Source organism: Mustela erminea, chromosome 8, assembly GCF_009829155.1.
Source record: "Mustela erminea isolate mMusErm1 chromosome 8, mMusErm1.Pri, whole genome shotgun sequence".
Taxonomy (NCBI): Eukaryota; Metazoa; Chordata; class Mammalia; order Carnivora; family Mustelidae; genus Mustela; species Mustela erminea.
Window position 1 is genome coordinate 59,795,884 of NC_045621.1, and position 4,953 is coordinate 59,800,836.

The 4,953-nt window shown below is 40.7% G+C and overlaps 1 pseudogene; it reads right to left on the reverse strand.

Annotated features, from left to right (window-relative positions):
- Positions 1-295: 295 nt before the first annotated feature.
- LOC116597180 lies at positions 296-783 on the reverse strand (annotated as a pseudogene).
- Positions 784-4,953: the final 4,170 nt, after the last annotated feature.

The following is a 4,953-nucleotide window of genomic DNA, read 5'->3' on the forward strand; positions in this document are numbered from 1 at the left end:
TTAAAATAGCAATATAAATATAATATGAAATAATAAAAAATATTAAAACTTAGAGTCTACAATCCAGTTCCTTCACTTTAATTTTTTGTTTAGTTTTTATTTCATAATCAGAAAATTAACTCTGCAACACAGCTAAACTTGGAGGGGAGTAAAGAAAGTATAAAGCCCATAGAACTCCAGCAACAGCACAAACATTATAGGATATTTTAAGCAGATTGGGTTGAAGGGGTGCTCACCTGAGCTACAGAGGAATGATCTGGTAGTTAAGATACAACACAAGAAAAACGTGTTAGATTTATCCACAGTCAGCTGTGGTGACCTTCTTGCTGGTCTTGTCATTTCTGGACCCAAAGACAATCCATGCTTCCACAAGGTTCATGGTTTCTTTCACCTTGCCAAAGACCACATGCTTGCCATCCAACCACTCAGTCGTGGCAGTGCGGATGAAAAACTGGAACCCATTTGTGCTGGGTCCAGCATTTGCCATGGACAAGATGCCAGGACCCCTGCGCTTCAGGAGAAATTCTCATCATCAAATTTCTCCCCATAGATGGACTCGCCACCAATGCCATGATGGCAGGTGAGGTCACCACCGCCTGGGCACAGAAATCCCGAAAAAAACCTGCAGAGGTGGGAACCTTGATAACCAAATCCTTTCTCCCTAGGGCTCAGGGCATGAAAGTTCTCTACTGTCTTCAGAACTTTGCAAACAGCTAGAAGGAGACTCAATCCAAAGTCTCGCCGTCCAGGGTAATGTCAAAAGAACACAGTGGGGTCGACCATGGCTAGGCTGTGTGGGCAGCTCCGCAGCAGCGAAGGCAAGGCCCAGTTCCTCCACTTTGAAACTGAAGAAATGGAAGCCAGGTAATTTCTTTCATTCACTTTCGCAAGATGGTAAAATTGACTAGTGGAATCAAACTCAGCTTTTGCTGACGTTTCCTACTAAAAATGTACCTCCTCTAAATAGAGGTGCTGGGATATTCAGTAACAGTGAACCAATGATTAGTCTATACTTTACTCAAAACTAATAACATTTTAAAGACTATTCTAGGAAGAATTTTTTTAATGGAGTGTCACCAATGAAGCCAGAAGTAAGAGTGAGAAGCTGCTGGTAGAAAGCAAGGAAAGGGAAAGCAGAGAAAATTTTCATCCACTTCAGTATTTTGATCAATGTTGGACCTCTTGAAAATTTAGCACTGGGTTGCTCGATTCAGGATTCTATCCACAATGCTAATTCAGTTAGAAACAATGATCATCGGTGAGTAGAAAATCCTCAATATTGATTGAGACAGGAATTTTTTAGTAAGTCTTCGATTTTATATCTAGGAAACCTTGCAGAAGATAGGCTAATTTTGATGCGGTAGATTGAATTAAAGTCCATAGAAGCTAGCATCCTGGAATAAAAAGGAATGACCATGTTTTGGAGATTGTATATAGTTGGCAGTCCGGGAATCTGTAGCCACAGCAAAAACTCCAGTGTAGGAGGGAGAAAAAGCACGACGTTCGCTAGCATCTCCCAAACCAGCCCTATCGCCCCAGATTCTGTTTCCAGCCCCTGGGGTGACCCTACTGCTCCCCTCAAATCCCACCCAGCTCCCATGCCGAGTTTTCTATTCTCCCGCTGTTTTCTGCCCCTTTCGTTTGTTTCCAAACCATCATCCACACTCCACGCAGCCACCACTGCTTTAGAAAGCTCCAGGCCGGAAGAGCAGGCGTGAAGTGCTGGCAGGTGGTGTAGCCGTTAGCCAGCCTTGTGTATCACGAGAGATCTGATGCCATCAAATTCCTTTTCCCCCAAAGACTAAAGAGAGCAAGGCTTTGTGAGCATGCGGGAGGGGGATGAAAACAGTTTGTCTCCTGAGCAGCCAGGCTTTGTCATATTACAAATGAAATCACTTTGGAAATTTAGAGAATTAATATCATAATGAAGACGGGAGTCCCCATTAGGGTGGTCTAATGTTGCTCTGGAGAAATGTGATGGATGCCCAGTGGCTGCAAGCCCTTATTTGCAGAGAGTCACCTCTGCAGTTGCCATTATTAGGAAGATGTCTGAAGCGGAGGATCAGACACAACCATTGCAAGATGAGATAGTGTTTGACTGGTTTCCAGGGAACCGAAGGATACAAGCTTAGTTGTACCTGTCACTATGGCTCCCAGCATTTTTCCCCCTTAATGTCTTTTTTAGCTGTAGGAAGTTTCTCTTTAAAGATTCAGTGCTTTCCTAATGGCATAAAGTGAGTAATGGGGAGCATATAAAAATGTTATACAGATTACAAATGGATTCAGTCTATTTTAAGACAATGTGTGCCAGCCCTAAAGAATGATTTTATTTAGCTTCACTTTTCTCTTGAAAAAAAATTTAGCCAAACATTCTGAAATGAACTCACCACTGGCATCCCCATGCTCATTTAGTTCTCTGTGTAAAACATGGTTGCCTTTCCATGGCAGTATGTGTGCCTGGCGAAATCTGCTCTGCATCTAGTGCTCTTTCCTGCACTAAAGGCTAGAATAGAGTACTTCCTGGAATTATTGTGAAATCTAATTGAATCATCATTTCTGGTATTCAAGTTCTCTATCTCTTGTATGGCTTTTCAGTGACATTGGCATACAAAATAGGAAATGAGAGTTTTCCAAAACCCCATACCAATTCCAGACTAGATGAACAAGAAAGATAATTACCCTGAGAAAACAATTGGAATGGTGGAAAGGAAGGGAAAGACTATTTCCTGGAAAGTATATATACCCACATGTCTTTCAATCCTAGTCCTTCTGTGTCTCAGATCTGCATTTCTACAATTCGCATTTCTTGTTCCCATGTCTCCCATGTACCGAGTAGTATCCTTTCTTGGCGGTATTTGTCTTCCAATCTCTCTCCCTTTTCAAATGAGGTTTATAATACATATTTTTTTAATTTGGGATTGCTGTAGAGGCAGAATCACCCAGATTTTGGTACAAAATCTTGGTCAACTATGAATAGAAACAACCCAGGAACTATTCCAGTTCTTTTCCCAACATGAACAAAAAACCAAAATAGCGAAATGTATTTACTAATCAATTAGAGAACAAACTTGGACTATCTTAGGATTTGGCTCAATGACTATCCAGTTCTTTTGGTTGAGATGCTTTTAATTTCCTGCTCTCTTCTATACTCAAAACATTTTAGGCCAGTTGGCCTAAAGGTCCAATCAAATCTCTCTCATGTGAAATAATAAATGGGAAGCAAGGGTCACCAAAAAGCTGAGCCAACTACTCTTTGGGTTGTCTCTGGTGCCTTTTGAAGGGGACACAATTAATTTAATTCATAAAGCCTTATTACCTTTCCAAAACGGTAAATTCTATTTGCTCTCCAAACACAAAAACTTGCTGGTCAGCCATAGGCATCCTTTGCACAGTCATGTTGGTGCTTATTGTATTTCAAATCTATATTTCATCACATATCTTCTTAGTCTTTTACTTGAACATATATCCAGATCATTTTTCCCTAGCTCCATTTTAGTCTCTTTAAAAGTAATAAATATTTATCCTCATAGTACGTAGCTCAGTGTCAGGCATAGAGCGAGGACTCCGTTAATGCTAAATGAAATTGAACTGGTGTAGCCAGTAGGTGCTCTGAACTTCCTAAAACTCAATAGAGATAATCAAGTCCCATGTGTGGAAGGCAACGTATGTGGTAACTCTTCTGCACTGTTTTAAATTTCCTTCCGAACTGTTACATACTCAACCCCCTAATGAAGAGATCCATCCTCCCGAAAGCAAATAAAAAGGTCCTAATGAAAGTAATGGACCCCACTAGCATTCAGACTCTGAAAACGACAAATGTGATCTTGGACAGAGAAGAATCTAATGAAAACAATCACATTAAACATAGCTCTTCCCTGCTCGGCGCTCAATAAGTGAGCAGCAGGCTCTCTCTGTCGAGCTTACAGAAAACAGGAGGTAGCAGTTTGCAAGGAGCAGTGTTTTAATGTGATTGGACTATAACAGACAATCTATTTACAGCATGCTCTGGGGAGCTTATAAACAAATGTTGAGTAATTTCAGCCAGCAGTAATTACCCTTGCAGCTGACAAGGATAGCATGAGACTTTCTCCTTCACCTTCAGCCCAGTCCAGAAGGCAGTGTACACAATGCCACTTCTAATTATTTCTGCATTTCTATGGCTAAAGACCAAAGTATGTTATTAGAGAACATTTTAGAAGCTTTTTAAAAGCTTATTTATTAGGACAATTAAAAGTCATCACTATGACAGCAAATAAAAGGTTCCATTCTCAGGAATGCAGTATCCGATGGGCCTCTGCCCACTTACCTTTAAAGCAGTGTGGACTTGTTTTGTGTTGTCTATTGTTAAGAGTCGAGACTACAGCTTGGTAATAAAAAAGAAATAGTATCTGGAATGCATTCGGTTTAATTCTGAGATGTGCCTTTTGCTCTTCACGATTTTCAAGCAATTTGGGGCATATAACTGAAGTTATTCTCAAAAGACACAGAAGTTAAAAATGTGTGTTTGTGTCCTGTGATTACAGATGCTGTTGGAGATAAAATGCATGCGGTCATACTGTCTCCCCACTTCTACCTCTCACAGGAGGCACTGGATTGCCCTGGCTGGTTAAAGGATTTTATCTGGAGAGGTCACTTGTGTTGCATCAGCATGACATAAGGAAGATGTTAAAAATTCAAAGATCTAAAAATAAACCATCGGCAGATAAGCTTCTAATGGAGTACTGAAGGAGTGAAACAATTATGCAGAGCAATCACCCTGAGCGTTTGTAATTAACAATCAAATTACTTCCCAGAAGTGTCCAACAAGAGAACTTTTGTCGAACATTTCTATACGTGCCAAACTACCCCAAAGTAATTGGGGAAATCAGTGAACTGTGGTGTGTGCTGGTTCTCAAACACCACGGCCAGTTTGGCGTTCACTGAGCTTCTGTCCGCCTCAATAAGTTCAGTTCA